Source organism: Xenopus tropicalis, chromosome 1, assembly GCF_000004195.4.
Source record: "Xenopus tropicalis strain Nigerian chromosome 1, UCB_Xtro_10.0, whole genome shotgun sequence".
Lineage (NCBI taxonomy): Eukaryota > Metazoa > Chordata > Amphibia > Anura > Pipidae > Xenopus > Xenopus tropicalis.
The window spans coordinates 51276171-51289218 of NC_030677.2; positions in this window are offsets into that span (position 1 = coordinate 51276171).

A 13048-nucleotide genomic window follows, 5' to 3' on the forward strand; every position below is an offset into this window, starting at 1 on the left:
CCACCCACCCCTTAACCGTCACACCCACCCACCCCTTAACATTCACACCCACCCACCCTTAACCGTCACACCCACCCACCCCTTAACCGTCACACCCACCCACCCCTTAACCGTGACACCCACCCCTTAACCGTCACACCCACCCCTTAACATCAACACCCACCCCTTAACCGTCACACCCCACCCACCCACCCCTTAACCGTCACACCCACCCACCCACCCCTTAACCGTCACACCCACCCACCCACCCCTTAACCGTCACACCCACCCACCCACCCTTAACCGTCCCACACCCACCCCTTAACCGTCACACCCACCCACCCCTTAACCGTCACAGCTACCCACCCCGTTAACCGTCACACCCACCCACCCCGTAACCGTCCCACCCATCCCACCCAGTAACCGTCACACCCACCCTGTAACCGTCACACCCACCCGCCCCTTAACCATCACACCCACCAACCCCTTAACCGTCACACCCAACCACCGACCCCTTAACCGTCACACCCACCCACCCACCCCTTAACCGTCACACCCACCCACCCACCCCTTAACCGTCACCCCACCCACCACCTTAACCGTCACACCCCCACCCACCCCTTAACCGTCACACCCACCCACCCCTTAACCGTCACACCCACCCACCCCTTAACCGTCACACCGACAACCCACCCTTAACCGTCACACCCACCCACCCCTTAACCGTCACACCCACCCTATAACCGTCACCGCCACCACCCACCCTTAACCGTCACACCCACCTTATAACCGTCACCGCCACCCACCCTTAACCGTCACACCCACCCTTAACCGTCACACCCCACCAACCCTTAACGTCACACCCACCACACCCACCCCTTAACCGTCACACCCACCCACCCCTGAACCGTCACACCCACCCCTTAACCGTCACACCCACCCACCCTTCACCGTCACACCCACCCACCCCTTCACCGTCACACCCCCCACCCACCCTTCACCGTCACACCCACCCACCCACCCCTTCACCGTCACACCCACCCACCCCCTTAACCGTCACACCCACCCACCCCTTAACCGTCACACCCACCCACCTTTTAACCGTCACACCACCCACCCCTTAACCGTCACACCCACCTTAACCGTCACACCCACCCACCTTCACCGTCACACCCACCCACCCCTTCACCGTCACACCCCCACCCACCCCTTCACCGTCACACCCCCCCACCCACCCCTTAACCGTCACACCCACCCACCCCTTAACCGTCACACCCACCCACCCCTTAACCGTCACACCCACCCACCCCTTTTAACCGTCACACCCACCCACCCTTAACCGTCACACCCACCCCTTAACCGTCACACCCACTCACCCCTTAACCGTCACACCCACCCACCCACCCCTTAACCGTCACACCCACCCACCACCCTTAACCGTCACACCACCCACCCACCCCTTAACCGTCACACCCACCCACCCACCCCTTAACCGTCACACCCACCCACCACCCCTTAACCGTCACACCCACCCACCCACCCTTAACCGTCACACCCACCCACCCCTTAACCGTCACACCCACCCACCCCTTAACCGCACACCCACCCCTTAACCGTCACACCCACCCACCCACCCCTTAACCGTCATAACCCACCCACCCACCCCTTAACCGTCACACACCCACCCACCCCTTAACCGTCACACCCACCCACCCACCCCTTAACCGTCACACCCACCCACCCACCCCTTAACCGTCACACCCACCCACCCACCCCTTAACCGTCACACCCACCACCCACCCCTTAACCGTCACACCCACCCACCCCTTAACATCACACCCACCCCCACCCACCCTTAACCGTCACACCCCCCCCCACTCCTTAACCGTCACACCCACCCACCCCTTAACCGTCACACCCACCCACCCACCCCTTAACCGTCACACCCACCCCTTAACCGTCACACCCACCCACCCTTAACCGTCACACCCACCCACCCACCCTTTAACCGTCACACCCACCCACCCACCCCTTAACCGTCACACCCACCCACCCACCCCTTAACCGTCACACCCACCCACCCTTAACCGTCACACCACCCACCCCTTAACCGTCACAGCCCACCCACCCCTTAACCGTCACAACCACCCACCCATCCCTTAACCGTCACACACCCACCCACCCACCTTAACCGTCACACCCACCCACACCCTTAACCGTCACACCCACCCACCCACCCCTTAACCGTCACACCCACCCACCCACCCTTAACCGTCACACCCACCCACCCACCCTTAACCGTCACACCCACCCCTTAACCGTCACACCCACCCACCCCTTAACCGTCACAGCTACCCACCCCGTAACCGTCACAACCACCCACCCGTAACCGTCCCACCCATCCCCACCCAGTAACCGTCACACCCACCTGTTAACCGTCACACCCACCCGCCCCCTTAACCATCACACCCACCAACCCCTTAACCGTCACACCCAACCACCGACCCCTTAAACCGTCACACCCACCCACCCACCCCCTTAAACCGTCACACCACCCACCCACCCCTTAACCGTCACCGCCACCCCCACCCCTTAACCGTCACACCCACCCACCCACCCTTAACCGTCACACCCACCCACCCCTTAACCGTCACACCCACCCACCCCTTAACCGTCACACCGACCAACCCACCCCTTAACCGTCACACCCACCCACCCCTTAACCGTCACACCCACCCTATAACCGTCACCGCCACCAACCCACCCCTTAAACCGTCACACCCACCTTATAACCGTCACCGCCACCCACCCCTTAACCGTCACACCCACCCCTTAACCGTCACACCCACCCACCCCTTAACCGTCACACCCACCCACCCACCCCTTAACCGTCACACCCACCCACCCACCCCTTAACCGTCACACCCACCCACCCACCCCTTAACCGTCACACCCACCCACCCACCCCTGAACCGTCACACCCACCCCTTAACCGTCACACCCACCCACCCCTTCACCGTCACACCCACCCACCCCTTCACCGTCACACCCCCCCACCCACCCCTTCACCGTCACACCCCCCCACCCACCCTTCACCGTCACACCCACCCACCCCTTAACCGTCACACCCACCCACCCCTTAACCGTCACACCCACCCACCCTTTTAACCGTCACACCCACCCACCCCTTAACCGTCACACCCACCCCTTAACCGTCACACCCACCCACCCCTTCACCGTCACACCCACCCACCCCTTTCACCGTCACACCCCCCCACCCACCCCTTCACCGTCACACCCCCCCACCCACCCCTTCACCGTCACACCCCCCCACCCACCCCTTCACCGTCACACCCACCCACCCCTTAACCGTCACACCCACCCACCCCTTAACCGTCACACCCACCCACCCTTTTAACCGTCACACCCACCCACCCCTTTAACCGTCACACCCACCCCTTAACCGTCACACCCCACTCACCCCTTAACCGTCACACCCACCCACCCACCCTTAACCGTCACACCCACCCACCCACCCCTTAACCGTCACACCCACCCACCCACCCCTTAACCGTCACACCCACCACCACCCCTAACCGTCACACCACCCACCACCCCTAACCGTCACACCACCCACCCACCCCTTAACCGTCACACCCACCCACCCCTTAACCGTCACACCCACCCACCCCTTAACCGCCACACCCACCCCTTAACCGTCACACCCACCCACCCACCCCTTAACCGTCATACCCACCCACCCACCCCTTAACCGTCACACCCACCCACCCACCCCTTAACCGTCACACCCACCCACCCACCCCTTAACCGTCACACCCACCCACCCACCCCTTAACCGTCACACCCACCCACCCACCCCTTAACCGTCACACCCACCCACCCACCCCTTAACCGTCACACCCACCCACCCACCCCTTAACCGTCACACCCACCCACCCCTTAACATTCACACCCACCCACCCCTTAACCGTCACACCCACCCCCCCACTCCTTAACCGTCACACCCACCCACCCCTTAACCGTCACACCCACCCACCCACCCCTTAACCGTCACACCCACCCCTTAACCGTCACACCCACCCACCCCTTAACCGTCACACCCACCCACCCACCCCTTAACCGTCACACCCACCCACCCACCCCTTAACCGTCACACCCACCCACCCCTTAACCGTCACACCCACCACCCCTTAACCGTCACAGCCACCCACCCCTTAACCGTCACAACCACCCACCCATCCCTTAACCGTCACACCCACCCACCCACCCCTTAACCGTCACACCCACCCACCCCTTAACCGTCACACCCACCCACCCCTTAACCGTCACACCGACCAACCCACCCCTTAACCGTTCACACCCACCCACCCCTTAACCGTCACACCCACCCTATAACCGTCACCGCCACCAACCCACCCCTTAACCGTCACACCCACCTTATAACCGTCACCGCCACCCACCCCTTAACCGTCACACCCACCCCTTAACCGTCACACCCACCCACCCACCCCTTAACCATCACACCCACCCACCCACACCTTAACCGTCACACCCACCCCTTAACCGTCACACCCACCCACCCCTTCACCGTCACACCCACCCACCCCTTCACCGTCACACCCCCCACCCACCCCTTCCACCGTCACACCCCCCACCCACCCCTTCACCGTCACACCCCCCACCCCACCCCTTCACCGTCACACCCCCCACCCACCCCTTCACCGTCACACCCCCCACCCACCCCTTCACCGTCACACCCCCCCACCCACCCCTTCACCGTCACACCCCCCCCCACCCCTTCACCGTCACACCCCCCCCCCACCCCTTCACCGTCACACCCCCCCACCCACCCTTCACCGTCACACCCCCCACCCACCCCTTCACCGTCACACCCACCCACCCCTTAACCGTCACACCCACCCCTTAACCATCACACCCACCCACCTTTTAACCGTCACACCCACCACCCCTTAACCGTCACACCCACCCCTTAACCGTCACACCCACCCACCCACCCCTTAACCGTCAACACCCACCCCTTAACCGTCACACCCACCCACCCCTTAACCGTCACACCCCAACCCCACCCCTTAACACGCCACACCCACCCCTTAACCGTCACACCCATCCACCCACCCCTTAACCGTCACACCCACCCACCCCTTAACATTCACACCCACCCACCCCTTACCGTCACACCACCCCTTAACCGCACACCCAACGCCACCCACCCCTTTAACCGGGCACACCCACCCCCACCCACCCCTTAACCGTCACACCCCACCCCTAACCGTCAACCCACCCCTTAACCGTCACACCCACCCACCCTTAACGTCACACACCACCCACCCACCCCTTAACCGCACACCCACCCAACCACCCCTTAACCGTCACCACCCACCCCACCCACCCCTAACCGTCACACCCCACCCCTTAACCGTCACACCCACCCACCCCTTAACCGTCACACCCACCCCACCCCTTAACCGTCACCCCACCCACCCACCCCTTAACCGTCACAACCCACCCACCCCTTAACCGTCACACCCACCCACCCACCCACCCCTTAACCGTCACACCCACCCACCCACCCCTTAACCGTCACACCCACCCACCCACCCCTTAACCGTCACACCCACCCACCCACCCCTTAACCGTCACACCCACCCACCCACCCCTTAACCGTCACACCCACCCACCCACCCCTTAACCGTCACACCCACCCACCCACCCCTTAACCGTCACACCCACCCACCCACCCCTTAACCGTCACACCCACCCACCCCTTAACCGTCACACCCACCCACCCCTTAACCGTCACACCCACCCACCCCTTAACCGTCACACCCACCCACCCCTTAACCGTCACACCCACCCACCCACCCCTTAACCGTCACACCCACCCCTTAACCGTCACACCCACCCACCCACCCCTTAACCGTCACACCCACCCCTTAACCGTCACACCCACCCACCCCATAACCGTCACAGCTACCCACCCCTTAACCGTCACAGCTACCCACCCCATAACCGTCACACCCACCCACCCCGTAACCGTCCCACCCATCCCACCCAGTAACCGTCACACCCACCCTGTAACCGTCACACCCACCCGCCCCTTAACCGTCACACCCACCCACCCCTTAACCCTCACACCCACCCACCCCTTAACCCTCACACCCACCCACCCACCCCTTAACCGTCACACACCCCCACCCACCCCTTAACCGTCACACCCACCCACCCCTTAACCGTCACACCCACCCCTTAACCGTCACACCCACCCACCCCTTAACCGTCACACCCACCCACCCACCCCTTAACCGTCACACCCACCCACCCACCCCTTAACCATCACACCCACCCACCCACCCCTTAACCGTCAAACCCACCCACCCCTTAACCGTCACACCCACCCACCCCTTCACCGTCACACCCACCCCTTAACCGTCACACCCACCCACCCCTTAACCGTCACACCCACCCACCCACCCCTTAACCGTCACACCCACCCACCCACCCCTTAACCGTCACACCCACCCACCCACCCCTTAACCGTCACACCCACCCACCCCTTAACCGTCACACCCACCCACCCCTTAACCGTCACACCCACCCACCCCTTAACCGTCACACCGACCCACCCACCCCTTAACCGTCACACCCACCCACCCCTTAACCGTCACACCCACCCTATAACCGTCACCGCCACCCACCCACCCCTTAACCGTCACACCTACCCTATAACCGTCACCGCCACCCACCCACCCCTTAACCGTCACACCCACCCCTTGCCCTCCTAATAGTCTTTCCTACGTATTGGGCCCCACACTCGCATGTGGCTAAATAAACTATTCCCCTCGACTGACTATTAAAATATTGAGGAATTTGGTAGATAAAATGAAGATGAAAAGGAAGTTTATTGGATTTACCATCTAAAGTCAGTGGAACAATATGGTGGTTTTAACAGGGAATGGGAAGTCTCTTGTTACTGTAAATTGGTGAATCAATGGATTAGTGTAACTAAAACTTAGACAGTTAGTGTTAATAATTATTAATTCTGTGCTAGTATATAGCAAATTAATGGTGAAGAACCCATTTGTATCTATTTAGGAACTTACCTATCCAGCGAGTCAGTGGGGATGGAACTGACCTGTAATTGTTTAAGAACTAAAGATAAAGTTTAATGTAAATATTTAACATAAATTAACGCAAAATAAATGATGTAAACAAAATATAAAATAAATATGAAATAAGATAAGAAATCTCAATACAGGGTCTATTTCTTGTTTAATGAGCATTATGGCCTTTTTGATATGATGCTTTTGCGGTTTTTAAATAATTGTGCATATGGGGTTAATACACAGTTGGGTGTGGGTAGATGTGTGTATTCAAGACTGGTTGTTGGGAGGCACCGTAGCAGCTTCTGATGAAGTGGCGTGAAGCCATGAAACGCGTTAAGCTTGTTACATAGGACTTTGTGATGCTTTTAATGCAAACAATAAAAGTGATTTTTCAACAAAGAGGTGATCCCAGTGCTCTGTCTATACTTTTACAGTAGAATATTGGATGTCTGACATGCTGCCAGGTGGGTGCCGCTTATCCAGCTAGTCACCTGAAGACTGGAACAGGGCAGAGTAGGGGTGTGCATGCAGGGAGAATTTCTGTCAACTGCACCCCACCAATTTCCCTATATCAACTGCTATCAACTTTGCATTCTGAGGCCTGGGAGTTAGTAGCCTGCCCATTGAGTCCGGGCCTGTGAGTGGGGATACACAGGGAGCAGAAAGGTTTAAGTAAATGCATTGGTGAAAGCAAAGAAAAGTGAGAGATACATTGTGGGTGGAAGGTATTGGGTGGGAGGAAATACACTTGGGGATGAGACTCTGAAAGGAAGGGGAGAAAAAAAATGAGGCGAGAGAAGGGTGATGTGAGTGGGGGGATAGAAGTTACAGTGGATAAGTAAAATGCATTCAGTATAGGGAGCAAAATGGAGAGAAGTATTGCAATGGGTAAGAGAGAGTGCACATGCATTGGCTATGAGAAGGGAGGGTATGTGAGTGGAATGTTTATTTTCATAAATACATCAACATCATTTTCTCCTAAATTAGCAGATACTGCGGCCTCTCTCCTCTTGCCAGTGGCTCAGGGATTATGTATGCAGGATGCTTCTCCAGCTATTTTTCTATGCAGAATATGATCTATCTGTAACTGAGCTGGGCTCTGCAGCAATGAAACAGCATCTCCTAGTTTAGTTTAGGGTGACCCGATCACTTGAAAATTTAGGGACACGTCTATTTTAATTTAATCTGGACCTCCAACATGCAGACATAATTGGCCTACTACATGTAATAAATTGGATAGAACTGATTTAGAGCATTATGCATTTGTCTACCCTTTACTTTCCCTCTGGTTTGTAAGGTCTATATTAAATGTATGAGTGCAAAAGGAAAGTGAAAACCCCAATTTTGTTGTATTATTAATCTGCAGATGAGTAAACAGAGCAGCAAAATGAATAAGAGTTGAATCTGGATTATTTTTATGAAAAATTCTGAGGTAGATGATGGCCTAGTTGAAATCTACCAGAGCTGGAAGTTGATCCTTGGCAACCAAGATGGCATGACATACTGCACACTGTAGTAGCCCCGGCAGAGCCAGTATAGAGCATTTCAGATGATTGTATCAGTTCCCAACAAAGCAAAGCCAAAGAAGTGGTTGAAGTCAGGAGGATTGCTAGGGCCGTTACAGCAGGGATGACACTGAGAGGAAGCACAAAAGAGACAAATGTAGAACAATGACAAAGTAGATACATAGTGTATCAACTAGTAAGGTTCTACTTACATACAGTAAGCGACCCAACATTAATACAAATAATTGGGACTGAGTTATGTCAGAAAGGTAGTTATTATCATTAATAACTGTGGCAGCAACAAACCCACTGCATTCTGGGACTTAGCCATGTCAGGGAACACAAGAACATAAACCTGAGCTCGAGAGGACAAGTAGAAAATGTTATTATGCTATACAGGTATGGGATCCATTATCCAGAAAGCTCCCAATTATTGTTGTTCGAAATGATTTCCCTTTTCCCCGTAATAATAAAGCAGTACCTTGTACTTGATGGTAACTAAGCTGCATGCATCCATATTGATGGCTAAAAACCCTATTGGGTTTATTTAATGTTTAAATCATTTTTTGGTAGACTTAAGGCAAATTATGGAAAGATCTCTTATCCATAAAACCCCTGGTCCCAGGCAATCTGGATAACAGATCTCATACCTGTATATCTATATATAGGATCCTGAAAAGACCACAGGGTAATCAAGACCAAGTGCCTTCTTAAAGAGGGTTTTCACCTCTGAGTTAACTTTTAGTATGATGTAGCAAGAAATATTTTGAGACAATTTGCAATTGGTCTTAATTTTTTATTATTTGTAGTATTTTTAAGTAATTTCACTTTTTATTCAGTAGCTCTCTAGTTTGGAATTTCAGCAGTTACCTGATTGCTAGAATTCAAATTAACTTATCAATCAGGGAGGGGTTTGAATGAGAGACTGTTATATAAATAGAAAAGGAGCTGAAGAAAAAAAAAAGCTATAAAAGTAACAATAACAATAAAACTGTAGCCTCACAGAGCAGTATTTTTTTGGCTGGTGGAGTCAGTGACCCCCATTTGAAAGCAGAAGGCAAATAATTAAAAACTAAATAATAAATAATGAAAAGTTGCTTAGAATTGGCCATTTTATAACTAAGCTAAAAGTTAACTTAAAGGTGAACCACCCCTTTAATATTTTCCAATAAGCCTCCCATAGTAAAGGCAATATCATGGCCACTTTTTCGCTGCTCTGTTTATCTTGTATTATGGGGAATCCACACCACTATAATTGTATTAGTCTCCTAGCTCTCTTGCTAAAAGCCATATGCGCTACATACAGGAAACAGAAACAGTGCATAAAAAGTTCAATAGACATATATGACTATAATAACTGATGTCATGCCAATGCAAGTCTAAACTGAGCATATTAGGTTTCTCTGCATAGAGAGAAAAGCAAAGACTGTAAAACTGATTAATAAATAGTGTACCCAGTATTATTGTGTGTAGAATTCCTCAGAAGGAAGAATAGATCCATCACACAAGTTTCCGTATTAAATCACAATCATAAAATATCACCTCTGCCACCTAGTGACAAACAAGTAGAATTACTATTATATTTACTGCAACTTTCTTTCCCCAGCTATTACCAATGGCAGCACACAAATGTGTAGTTCCCCGCTCTCCAATGGGACAGAAGGAGTCATCCCCCCTCCAGTTAATTTAAGGACTCCACCTCCCCTCATTTGTATCTAGACATTGCAAAAGAGAGGGAATTCTATGATGCCATCTATGATAGCTGGGAAAAGAAAAGAAGAATTTCCAATTTTTCCAGCTATCCCCATGGTAGCACACAAATGGGATTTATCCTACCAATAACTAAAGGCCCCCATACACGGGCCGATAGAAGCTGCCGATTCGGTAGCTAATCGGCCCGTGTATGGGCAGAAACGAGCGGCCTGGCCGACCGATATCTGGCCTGAAATTGAGACTGGGCTGCCACTTGTGTTTTTAGTGCGTTCACACTCAAACCCTTCTGAAACCCTGTCTCAAGGAAAGCAAAATGTCAGCCACAGGTGGGCGGTCCGGCAGAAAAAAACCCCTCTGATTCTTGAATATGTTTTATTGGTTGACACCTTTCTAGCCTGCTGTAACACTGTCACTTCATCTGAGAGGCCTTGCGCTTTTAAGTGTCTCCTCTTAATTTCCATCCCATCAGATTCAGTTTCTGGGGAGCTGGCTGCTACATTGGACATTAGCTTAGTAAATCTGAAGCCATGGATCAGCACAGAGCAATTCCACAGAAAGGGGACCACGGGCACCAAGGCCAACATGGGCATCCGCAAATTGGGGCAAGGGGAAAGAATTTTGCATCACCTCACAGTATTTAGTAGAGAAGGGAGTCTGTAAGCCCCTATATGTGGAAGCTGAGGCTGCTATTGTGCATAATAAGAATAAATTCTGAAACCCTCACTCCAAAAGGTGGCTTACATAATATGAGATTTTCTTCCTAAATGAAGGGTTGTATATGATCTGCCCTCTTATTATTTTTTTTTTAAAGCAACTTGCTACCCGATATCGCACACCCGTAGGTGGGGATATCGGGTAAAGATCCGCTCGCTTGGCGACATCGCCAATCGAGCGGATCTTATAGTGTATGGGGACCTTTAGGAACGGGTACTAAGAAACAAATACACCAACACCTTTATCTGATTGATAGGTTTTAGTGAAAGGAAACAAACAAAGCCTGTGCCACAGATTTTACATCCAGTTGTAATGTCTTATATACGTTCTTCAAGATGACCAGGCGGATAGAAAATTGTGCTTCAGCTGTCTTTAAAGTTGCAACTATCTCATTGTATGTGCTCTCAACTCAATCAGCTTGAAAAAGGAACTAGAATGTTCTGAAAGCTTGCTATGGTTATCTTAGTTAGCCAATAAAGGTATCACCTTTATACCACTTTTGTTATTTTTTATTCCAAAAGGGTTACCTTTTAAAAACTCAATAAGTATTGTAATACCCTTTGTACTTTTCACCTTCTTGATGATGGCCACCACCTATATAGAGAGAGAGTTGCTGTTGCCACTTGCAGCCCTTTTAAAGCCCTGCTGAGGCCACAAATAACTGATCTGTTTTTCAAAAAGATTTTGGCTTTCTCCATGAAGACCTTCAGGCATCTTGCCACATCTAACATCAACAGCTTAGCTTCTGCTGGAGGAAGTGTGACTGGTAATGTGATCTCTTGACCTATGTTACGTGATGACACCACTTTAGAAATAAAGCATGGATTCAGTGTGAACTTAATCCTGTCATCAAATACGGCTCTTCTATAGTGAGAGATCTTAGCCCTGACATCCTTTTAGCTGAAGTTATGGCAATTAAAACAGATGGCAACTGTATTGAGACCTCCTGAATTGCCTTCTGCCTGTTCTGAAAAAGTCAGCTGATACCAAAAAGTCTAACAGCAATGGAAGATTCCATTTTGGGAAAAAAGCTTTTTTTGGTAATCTTTTTTTATAGCAGATTGGAAATATTGGATTAATAGAGGCTCCATTGCCCACCTTCTCTTTGTCAGGACAGACTGGGCTGCCACTTGGGTTTTAAGTGCGCTCACACTCAAACCCTTCTGAAACCCTGTCTCAAGGAAAGCAAAATGTCAGCCACAGATGGGAGGTCCGGCAGAAAAAAAACCCCTCTGATTCTTGAATATGTTTTATTGGTTGACACCTTTCCAGCCTGCTGTAACACTGTCACTTCATCTGAGAGGCCTTGCGCTTTTAAGTGTCTCCTCTTAATTTCCATCCCATCAGATTCAGTTTCTGGGGAGCTGGCTGCTACATTGGACATTAGCTTAGTAAATCTGAAGCCATGGATCAGCACAGAGCAATTCCACAGAAAGGGGACCACGGGCACCAAGGCCAACATGGGCATCCGCAAATTGGGGCAAGGGGAAAGAATTTTGCATCACCTCACAGTATTTAGTAGAGAAGGGAGTCTGTAAGCCCCTATATGTGGAAGCTGAGGCTGCTATTGTGCATAATAAGAATAAATTCTGAAACCCTCACTCCAAAAGGTGGCTTACATAATATGAGATTTTCTTCCTAAATGAAGGGTTGTATATGCTCTGCCCTCTTATTGTACGGTACAGCAAAAGGTTCACTATTAAAATGCTGTTTGCATAATACTCTATAATTATGGAAAAATTACTTGATTTGATATAAAACTTTGCTCTTGGATTTTCCTGTAGCAGAGATCTCAACCTTTCCAAAATATTCCATGAGCCTTATTATATCAAAATGAAGAAGCCACATCCAGCCCACAGTAGCCCTGTTCTATAGAATTCATTTGAATAAGCAGGTTCCTCTTTAACACCTGTGTGGGTCAGTATTTGTGTGTAATCTGTATGTTTGATGTTATGTTGTACAGCACTGCAGATTATTTTGGCGCTTTACAAA